Consider the following 11,950-nt stretch of genomic DNA (forward strand, 5'->3'; position numbering starts at 1 on the left):
GCTTCAAACATTTTAACCACAGGCATCTCGATCAGCTGCGTTCGATGCAGGGCGACAAATATTGCAACGGTCACAACAAATCTCCACCTCAGACTGTGCAGTGCAGACTGGAGCCCGTCCGAATGGAATGTTTGTACTATTTGTATACACAGCGCAATGTGGGCCTCTCGTCCGTGCCCACTTCGAGCCCCACTCGAGCGAAAGAAAGGAACAAACAAATTAACACCACACATCACCAATCAATAACCCCTTTTTACGATGCCATCTGCCAGCACAGAGGAACGACCGGGCACCGGGATCGATCGAAGTAGGTAATACATATTACTAACCAACGTCAAGTGCGTCCGCTCCCTTCTGGCTGTCGTGGGTCCAGCTGCGCACGAACACGAAGTCCCAAGCACCCTATGATTGATATCGAGTGTGCGTCCCTCGTTCTCTCGAGCAGCCGATCACGCGTGACATGTTTATTTATTGGGCAGTTTTTGTTCGGTTTTCAACTCTTGACCGTCGTCACTCCACCGGTGAATATCTCCGAGGACATGAGAAAGCCTACTTAGTTATAAACGGTATCGCAATCTGCCACAGGGCGAGGGACCTGAACCTGAAGCAATCCCACAACCAAAATGTTGTTGTTTTCCGAATCTCTATTTGGAATTGGATGTAAATATTTTCAAAACACTCGATCGGATATCTGGGGGCCGCTGGAATCGTGGTGGTCGATCACGGACCGGATCGCGCACCTAAATCGCACTCGGTCCGGTCCCGATCGTGCAACTGTGATAGACCCTGTCGATCGACGCTGCGCTCGGTTGGGTGGTCGAACCTTCGGAATACTCTCCGGTTGGAGAAACAAAAATCAACAAAGTCAGAAATTGAATGGGATATTTTCTTGAATGAATTGAACTAAGAAGGAAATGCCAAGTGCCAGGTGATTGTGTGCTTTCAATAGAACCTAGTTTATGGCAAGCAGTTGGAAAGGGAACACTGGCGGGAGTGGGAGACTGCGTGGTCATCATTACAATAGTGCTTCGATTTGTGGAGTGGAAGGTCCATAGGCAAAAAAAGTTAGCCAACAGTCGAAGCGTTACTCAAGTGGCTATATAGATCTTTCGATTGGAAATCTTCACGTTCATTCATCGGCTGGAGCTTGCTTCACGACTGTTAATAGGCAAACCGGGGAGATATTAGTTACCTTATTAATTGGAGCTTGGAAAAGGTGAGGTTTATTCTGATGATCTGTATATATTTGGAAGATATGGGTAAAAATTTAATAAAATAAATATTATGCTGAGAAATGAAAGCTACACAGGAATTGTGATACCGTGCATGTTTGAACAGAAGGGTCATGAAAAAACCTTGGCATATGAACACCTTTTTTCCAAATTCAGAATCGCATGAATTTCTCTGAAATCCTATTTTTTATTGATTCGCTCGGCCATCGCCAGCTTTAAAACATCATAACCTCCATATCGTATTCACCAATATATCTGTATTTTCGATTTTGTTTTATTATGAGTCACTCCATCAAGTGGGCAAAACGAGCGCAACCGTGTCAACGGCCTGCTCATATTTGACTTAAACTTTGAGCAGCTATTTTTTTAAAAAGTTTATTTTACATGGCACAATACATATGATGTTTAACGGAGCCAATAATTTCTTATTTCTAGGTTGTTTTATAAACTAAAGCCATTTTTTTCCTCGCTGCAGACTACTAGCTTAAACCTTATCTAGAACTAAAACTAGCATGGTTTTTACTTATGGTTCAATTTGTTGGCATTGTTATATTGACGCTCTTGAGGTTTTTCAAGTAGCTATAAATCAGCATCATATACGTATGTCTTGTTCCGCTGAGTCAAGATATCACCAACTGGGATGTAGAGTTGTATGTCTCAGGCCCTGATGGAATCCCAAAGTAAGGGTTAAATTTTAAGGAATTATTCATATAAAGTCACTATGCAAAAATCCCTTTTGTGGACCCTTCCTTCTTTCATGGAAGGGTCATTTTTCGATAAATAAAACACTTATTTCCTTTTAATTATATCTATAAACAAATGGCTACGTAAAACTGATGCATTATTTCTGAACAAAATTAGTCAAGAAATTCAAAAAAAGAAAAGTTGGTTTTAAGCAGTAGTGTTGCCAGATAACTTCTTTTTGCATTTGGAAAATTAAACTGCATTTTGAGGCAAATAGGTTTATCTTGACTTTAAATTGGATACTCTCATCGTTTTCCTGAGTCAATTTTATATTTAGCCCATCCAATGGATTTTGGATAACTTGAAGTCACTGTTATTAAGGTAAATAATTGTATTTACCCTTTTAAAAATTTCAAAGTTTCGTGTGCTTGAACGAACTTACGAAAATATTTTATAATTACAAAAAGTCTTCAAATTTATGATCGAAATAACGTTGTCATGTTAATGTGCAACACAATGTACATTGAGCAGTAAACAGTAAATATTGCACAGCAAGGAAGTAACGCATTACAATGTACCACGTTTAACGTGTTTGTCTTGAATAACGTGGGCGATTTATAAGTCTGTTACCGTTCACCCCCAACTTGTCTCGAGGTAAAATTCTGGCCTAACAAGCCAGTCGTCGTAGGTTCGAGTCTCCATGGCTTTGCTTAGCTGTTTACCCTATCACATCGAGGTATTATCTTCAAAACTCAAGTTCAACATTTTTAAGAAAAAATTTGAAATTTCCCTGGTTTTAAGCAGTTTTCTCTTCTAAGATTTTTTTTATATCTCCTGATACGATATATCAATGGACCTTCTGGAAATTATATTTTGGAGAAAGTTAATAAAAAATTCAAAAAAATATCAATTTTAGGCGGCATCGTTTCCAGATATGATATTTTTTAATTTGAAAAATTTATTTGCGTTTTTCAGAAAATAAGTTTGTTATAACTTCCTATCTGGCATTTCATCGTTTTGGGATATATTACATGAAAACCCTTGTCACCCAGACATCTATTTTTGGGTATAAAACCAAATTTACTCTGATTTGCTTACAATGTCTATTCCTATTCTGCTAATATCTGATATTACTATTTCGTTAATATTTATGAAACTCTATTGATTTTGGGACATTCTGGATAAAGCTATTTGAAGAAAATTATTCAAGTGATTCAAGAAATATACAGATTTCACCCGGTGGTGTTGCCAGTTGCTTGGGTACAAAGAGAAACAGATTTTTTTTATGTTAATTTGAAATTTTTAAACCCTAACTTAAACATCACAAAGAACGGGATTTTATTAACGAAATTTTCTCTTCAAAATACAATTAATTGAATATCAATTGATATTGCATATCCGGAGATATTAAAAACTTCGAAAAGAAAAGAAAACCAAAGAATATTTAATTTTTTTTTCCTTAAACTAAGACACCTCAGGGTAATAAGTGGATTTTATGTAAAAGTTTCTCAGGATTAAGATGAAATTATCAAATTTGGAATGAGAGTTTACTCGTTTGCCAAAAAATGTATAAAGAGTATATCTGGTAACACTGTTCTCTATGATTTATATTTCTTTTGGACTCCTCGACTAACTTTTGTTAGGTATTTGTTTTCAAGGGATTTTTGGATAATGGTCCCTAGAAAACTCATCAAAGAGTGAACCAAAATTGAGTAAATTGAATTGACATGCGGTGTGGAATGATCTTACAAAATGTTGGTTGTTCTTGTTCAAAAGGTAAAAAAAAATTCCACCTCGAAAAATGACTTTCAAACTCTTATTATTCTTCAACTAGTGTATCTGATAAACTCTACAAATATTAGAAAACTATATGTGCAATGTAGGGAAACTGTATATTAAATACCCAGTCTGGACAAAACACGCCACTTCAAAATTTCATGGAATACAAGCTTTTTTAAACAATTTAGGAGCCAATCACTTCTATTTTACATTATCAACACGTGTGGATCATATTGCTTGTCTTTAACGTTTGCGGTGACGAAACTACGCATGCAGCATCAATCATATTGACCCATGGCTCAGCAAAAACAACTCTATCAGTTAAACTCTAACCTTGATGGCGAAAACAGCGAAGCTACTCCGTTTAGGAGTGTGCGCGTTCAAAGAACGGCACCCCACCGCGTTGAAAATGGTCATCGTGCGGCAGTTCGTGGACACCGCATACGCCCGTTTCGGCATCTACAATAACTTTGCACTTTTGGGCAACAATCAGAGCATTCAAAGAAAGCCCGGTTCCGGACGGCCGACGACCCTGAACGACAAGAAATATCAAAAAATGCAAACACAGAGGCCGGGAGGTTGGTGCAACCGGCCAAATAGTGAGTGTAGGTGTAAGTACCTGGTGAATATGGCCATACATGTCAGGAAGCAGCAGTCCCGACCACTAGCCTCGAACCTGCAGGCAGTGACGGAGCAACAGCACCTGAATAAGGGTCAAATCGATTTTCCCGGGAAATCATGACATAGTGGTGGTGATGGTGAGAACCTATCGCACCCTGGATTGCAATGGCTGGCAGGGCACTTCGTATTTTACTACCCCCACGAAATAAATGAGCACCGAGGTAGAGTTTATTTCACACATCAAGTTCCCCAAGAAGGTGCTGCTGTGGCTGACAATCAGCGAGAAAGGGATGTCAAAGCTGCTCTCTTTCGCTCTGAACTGGCCGTGAACGAGGAAATTTATAGTACGAAGTGCCTGCCAGAAGTTGCGTCGTTCATCGAGAAATATCATAAAGGTGAACCCGCCAAACGTCCCAAAGTTGCGCATCATCGAGGATTTCTGGGCAAACCTGAAGCGTAAGATCTAAGTCAACAATTTTGTCGTGAAAACTGAGGAGGAATTGATAAATAAAATGAAGAGAGAACTAGAAAACATGCCTACACGCATGTTTTCGTCCGCCATGGCGAATGTTCCGGTTAACTGTCGGAAGGTCGCACGCAAGGGCGAAGAATTTTTTGCAAGTACGCCAAAAGATACCTTCCATGCTCAGGTTGACTAGGAGGAGAAATTCAACCCGGTTTTTGGAAAGTTCAGCGCACACCGGCTCACAAACGAAAACGGCCTTCTACTCATTGACTTTGCCGCCTCCACCATGTTGGTCATACGTAGCATCTACTTTCAGCATAGCCTCCCATATGGGTACACCTGGAGATCACCACAACAGACCGAATCACAAATCGATCACGTTATGATTGATGGAAGGCACTTCTCGGATATTATCGACGTCCGAACCTATCGTGGCGCAAACGTCGATTCTGACCACTATCTCCTGATGGTCAAAATGCGCCAAAGGCTTTCGGTTGTCAAAAACATGCGCATTGGAGCGACTTAAACTTTCTGATGTCGCTACTGAGTACGTGTAAAGCCTTGAGGCAGCGTTGCCGGATGAGGGTGAGCTTAGCTTAACTGCTGGAGTACTGTGATAACGGAAGGTGCTGTTGGATTCGTCGAGAGGAATCGACGTAACGGCTGGTTCGACGAGGAGCGTCAAACGATTCTAGACGAGAGGAATGCAGTGCGGGCATTGATGCTGCAGCACAGGACCCGTCATGACGTGAGTCAATACAAACACAAACGAAGACAGTAGGCCCATCTTCTCCGGGACAAAAAGTGCCGCTTCGTGCCGCAGGCTCTGTACCGCGAGGTGAAATGTATCGGTATAAAGAGGAAATAATCTAGACGAATTGACGTGAGGTGATCGACAGGTGGAAGTAGCACTACAATGAACATCTGAATGGCGCAAAGGCAGAGAACCAAGACGGTAGGAAGAACAACTTGGTCAGCACAGCGGATGAGGAAGACATATACCGCCACCCACGATAAATGAAGTGAAGGATGCTATCAAACAGCTCAAGAACAACCAATCAGCTGAAAGGGATTGCATAGCAGCGGAACTTATCAAGCAGAGCAGAGAAAAGTTTGACTTCCTGTCTGCGTCAGCTTGTATTTATATTTATCTTTATATTTATTGAATTAATTTCAACCAACTCAAGGTATGAATGAAATATGAAAGCTATGTGGCTGGGAAAAGCATAAAACCCAGCATCTTTTCCAAAAATCATATATATAACATAATAATAAAAATAGAAATACCAGCACAATTCACACTATTCACATCTAAAAGTTCAAATCCTGAGGATGGTTATAAACTCTGGCCATATGTCGAACTGGTTCATGCGAGCCGTAGTTAGTACGGTGAGTCCCAAAACGCAGCAGCGGTTGATGTCGTTGAGGTCGTCACACCCAGCTGGATTTTGTGGGCCATATTAACGATGAGATCCTGCCGTCGTTAAAAGAGCGGTGTGAGACCAACTAATGCACATAGTTGCTCATACGGTGGCAAGTTATCTGGATTTCTCCACGGTAACGAACGACAATCACGACGGATGAAGCGTTTTTGGATACACTCAATGCGATTGGACCAAAATTCCAAATGTGGATCCCAAACAACGCTGATAGTCAGGATCAGGGATACAGAACAGCTACCGGAGGAGTGAAAGGAGTGAGTAATATGCTTAATACACGAAGGGCGACGAGTTGGAATGTGAGAACTACCGAGCGATCACGATTCTAAACGCAGCCTACAAAGTGCTCTCCCAGATCATCTTCACCGTTTCACGCTGCTCGTACGAAGGATTATGGGAATCGACAACGGACCAAATCCTTACGCTTAGGCAGATCCTGCAATTCCAATTCATCGCTTTTAAGGTCGCTTACGACACTATCGACCGTATAGTATTATGAAAAATTATGGACGAAAATGGCTTCCCTGCGAAACTAACAAGGCTGATTAAGGCCACGATGGATGGTGTACAGTGCTTTGTGAAGATTTTGGGTGCGGTATCAAAACACGCAAGGGATTTCGAAAAGGCAACGGTTTTTCCTGCCTCCTGTTCAACATTGTGTTTGAAGGTGTTATGAAACGTGCGGCCTTTAACAAGGGAGGCGCGATTTTCAACAAATCCAGCCAGTTCATCTGCTTTGCTGACGACTCGGACCTTGTCGGAAGGTCGTACCAGGCGGTTGCTGAACAGTACTGAACCGTGAAGCAGAAAAGTTGGATTACGTCGAAGACCAATTATCCGCTAAAGCATAGTTTATAGTTCCAAGCGAAGTGAAAAATTTGACAGGTGAAAAAGTGTAAATTTTCGCTAGCGAAATCTGTCGTGAAACTCGGTTGTGGAATACACATGCGAAGTGAAATTCATGAGTTTACCCTTCGAGTGAAGTTATAATTGGCCGGAGCTGACAGAAAAAAACGCGCTGAAAAGTCAAGCTGCTTCTTTTTCACAAGTGTGTCCATGCGTGAAAAAAGCAAGCGCAAGTGTAAAAGTTGCGATCCACAACTTTCTATTTCGCTGGATCGAATTTGTTTACAGTTCCAAGCGAAGGAAAATTTCGACAATCTGCGTGTTTCACGCACGTGAAAAAAATGAACATTTCGTATGAGATTTTCACTCCGCTTGGAACCCTAAACAAGGCTTAAAAGAGCAAACTGAGCGCTATAGAGCTAGCAGAGGCCGTAGCGTAGCGATAAATGGAGTTGAGTTCGAAGTGGTTGACGGATCATTGGTAACGTCAGACAACAACTACAGTAGAGAAACCCGCAGACGTATTGTAGCTGGAAGTCGTGCCTACTCCACAAGTGTACCATGTACAAGACACTCATGAGACCGGTAGTCCTCTACGAACAAGAGACATGGACAATGCTCGAGGAGGACTTGCAGGCTCTGGCTATTTTCGAACGACGTGTGCTTAGGACCAGGTTTGGCGTAGTATGTTAGGCTGGCGCCACTTTACAGTATTTAGAAAGTCGCTAAAGCGGGAAGGGTACATGTTGTAAGAATGCCGGACAAGAATCCCGAAAAAATAGCGTTCGTCTCGAATCCGGTCGGTACAAGACGTAGCGACGTAGCGGCGCGCAACGAGCTAGGTGGTTGGACCAAGTGGAGCAAGGCACCATACTTAAATGACGTAGCATTCATGGGGGGAGGGGGGATATCATCATTTTGTGACAAGCTGTGACAAGGGGGGAGAGGGGGTTCTAGTAAAATCGACGTAGCATTTTTTTTAAAAACTGATTTTTTTTGCAGGAAAAATGTATACTAAAAATACGCTAAAACATTGCACAAAGTATTGCAGCGAGATCTGTCGAAATGTTTTCGAAATCTGTGGCATTCTGAAATCTTCTAAAAGCTCTGCTATATGAACATTCACTTGGATTTCCAAACACACAATCTGCTTTGAATACAAAAATCGTTGCTTTTTTGTGGCTTTAAATAGTGAAAACTACAAGATACTCGTTCCATTTCCGGAATAGTTTCTGTGCTTTCTGCAGACATGGATCATACTAAGTTGTTTAAACACAGTTGTTTCCTTGTACCAAAACATAAGCCCTTTGAAGCAGAAGATGCAGTCACGAGTCTATAAGTTGTAAATAAATTTAATTAGACACGGTTTTGTTTTGAAGTATTTTTTTGTATGTATGTTACTACAGTCAGGTTTACCCGGGGATACGTATCTCGTAAAAAACCGCGTTAGTTCGAAAATTAGGCATTACCCGGGGATACGTATCTCGTAAAAAACCGCGTTAGTTCGAAAATCCGCGTAAAAAACGCGCCAATCAAAAATCCGCGTTAAGTGAACCAGCAAGAAGGGCTTTGAAAAAACCGAGACCGCCATTCCGGATCTTTCGGAGGGCGTCGGGTATTTTTTGGACTAAGTCTTCTCCTAGATAAACACTTAAGCGGTTCTGGTTCCAAACCCACGTGAATTCGAAAATTCGCGAAAAAGTTTTTGTATTAGCGTGGTATCGCGTAAAAAAACACGTTAATTCAGAAATCCGCGTAAAAACCGCGTTAAATAAAAAATCAGTGTGAAATCAAAAATCCGCGTAAAAAAACCTCGTTCACAATTCCGCCTAAATAAATTGAATTTTTGTACGTTTTTTCAGAAGCGGAGAGGGGGGGGGGGTAAACGAATGCTACGTTTTTTTTCCGGGGTGGTTTAGGTTTTGTGACCAAATGCTACGAGGGGAGAGGGGGGTCTCAAAAAATCATCAAAAAAATGCTACGTCATTTAAGTATGTTCCCCAAGATCTCGGAATTGGAGACGCTCAAGAAACTGGAGACAAACCGCCATGAACGTTGGCGTTACATTTGTGTTTCATCACGAAAGTAAGTAGGTAAGTATATTTGTTAACCACTTTAATATGTAGAACGGATTCTAATAGCTTTTAAACCCCTGCAGTTTCCACGATGATGTCACTGATCAGTGACGAAACGTCGGACAGCAAAAGACAAAAGTCGTTCTACTTTTTTGAGAAGGTTCTGCTGTACAGTCAGGTTTTTTTTTACGCGGGGATACGTACCTCGTAAAAAAAACCGCGTAAAAAAAACGCGTTAATTCAAAAATCCGCGTAAAAAACCGCGCAAATTCAAAAATCCACGTAAAAAAAAACCGCGTTAATTCAAAAATCCGCGTAAAAAAACCGCGTTAATTCAAAAATTCGCGTAAAAAACCTCGTAAAAAAACCGCGTATAAAAAAACCGCGATTGTTCATCTATAATTTATTTGACACGGCACAAATACAATTTAATGTTTAACGGCGCTAATTATATCTGGTAGCTTACTTTCTAAAGTATCTTAATAACTAAAAGCAAATTTTTTATCCTCGCTGCCGACTACGAGCTGAAACTAAATCTAACTTAAAGCTATAATATTTTGCATTATAAGCACTGGTTTACTGTATGATGGTTTTCATTGCCATTGGTAAGCACATGTTCCGCTGCTGGGCCAAGATATTACGGACTGGCATATTGGGTTATCTCCCTCGGGCCTTGAGAGTATCGTGTGGGTCTGATTGCTGTTTCCGGATCCGGGGTCTTAACGTGTTCTTGTCGTTAGGCTGGATGCAGGCGGAAGGGGGTAGGACTAAACTGGGGCGTGGATGGATTTCAGGAAAACGTATATAAGGGACATGTAGGATAGGTCACGGCTCGCCAAGACATCACGAACAGGAACAGCCGACTGCCTACCTTCGGCCTGCAGGGAAGCTATTAATTTAGACCTGGCGTCACGGTGTACGGGGCATGACCAAACAACGTGCTCTATGTCGTGATAACCTTCACCACAGGCACAGATACCACTTTCCCCGAGCCCAACACGACGGAGATGCGCGTCAAATCTATAGTGATTGGACATAAGCCGGGACATCACGCAAATGAAATCCCGACCTACATCCAACCCCTTGAACCACGGGTTCGTCGACACCTTGGGGATTATGGAATGTAACCACCTTCCCAGTTCCCCTCTGGTCCAAGCATTTTGCCAACTGATGATCGTATTCTGACGAACAAATGAGAAAAATTCATTAAAGGCAATTGGTCTTTCATAAATTCCACCGTTTGTTGCGCCCACCTTAGCCAAAGAGTCCGCTTTCTCATTGCCCGGTATCGAGCAGTGAGAAGGGACCCACGCTAAGGTAATCTGATACGATTTTTCGGATAAAGCACTCAGATGTTCTCGTATTTTCCCCAGGAAATACGGAGAGTGCTTAACATCTTTCATCGATCGGAGAGCCTCAATGGAACTGAGACTGTCCGTAAAGATGAAATAATGGTCCGTGGGCATTTTTTCGATAATCCCTAGGGTGTACTGAATTGCAGCCAATTCTGCGACGTAAACAGAAGCAGGATTATCAAGCTTATGGGAGACGGTTAAATTGTTATTGAAAATACCAAAGCCAGTGGACCCATCAAGAAGTGATCCGTCAGTGTAGAACATATTGTCGCAGTTGATGTTTCGATATTTATTGGAAAAAATTTTGGGGATCTGCTGCACGCGTAAATGATCCGGGATTTCACGAGTTTCTTCTATCATGGATGAATCGAAAAACACAGTAGAATCAGAAGTATTTGATAAGTCGACACGATTTGGAATATTCGAAGAAGGGTTAATGTTATGGGACATGTGATTGAAATACAATGTCATAAAACGGGTTTGAGAATTAAGCTCGATTAACCTTTCAAAATTTTCAATCACAGGACGGTTCAAAACCTCACATTTGATAAGAATGCGAGAAGACAGGCTCCAGAAGCGGTTTTTCAATGGTAGTACTCCAGCTAAGACCTCCAAACTCATCGTATGGGTCGACTGCATGCAACCCAAGGCGATACGCAAACAACGATATTGTATTCGCTCCAGTTTGATCAAATGTGTGTTTGCTGCGGAGCGGAAGCAGAAACACCCGTACTCAATGACAGACAATATCGTTGTTTGGTAAAGCCTTATTAGGTCTCCTGGGTGGGCTCCCCACCATTGTCCGGTTATTGTACGAAGAAAATTCACTCTTTGTTGACATTTTTTCATCAGATACCTAACGTGACAACCCCAGGTGCCTTTAGATCCGAACCAGACACCAAGATATTTGTGTACCTAAACCTGAGAAATCGTTTTACCCATTAATTGTGTTTGAAGCTTAGCAGGTTCATGCTTCCTAGAAAAAACTACTATCTCAGTCTTTTCCGGAGAGAATTCGATACCTAGCTGTAAAGCCCAAGCAGACAAATTGTCCAAGGTATCTTGCAATGATCCTTGCAAATCGGCAGCTTTGGCTCCTGTAACAGTGATTACACTGTCGTCTGCAAGTTGTCTTATCGTGCATGAATTTGCCAGACATTCGTCGATGTCATTTACATAAAAGTTGTAAAGAAGGGGGCTTAAACATGAGCCCTGGGGAAGACCCATGTAGCTAATGCGAAAAGTTGCCAAATCGCCGTGCGTAAAATGCATGTGCTTTTCGGACAGCAAATTGTGCAAAAAATTGTTCAAAATTGGAGAAAATCCTTGTCGGTGAAGTTTACCCGAAAGAATGTCAATAGAAACGGAATCAAAAGCCCCCTTAATGTCCAAGAACGCAGACGCCATTTGTTCTTTGCGAGCATACGCCAGCTGAATATCTGTTGAAAACAAC

The sequence above is a fragment of the Wyeomyia smithii genome, chromosome 1 (genome assembly GCF_029784165.1).
Source record: "Wyeomyia smithii strain HCP4-BCI-WySm-NY-G18 chromosome 1, ASM2978416v1, whole genome shotgun sequence".
Classification (NCBI taxonomy): domain Eukaryota; kingdom Metazoa; phylum Arthropoda; class Insecta; order Diptera; family Culicidae; genus Wyeomyia; species Wyeomyia smithii.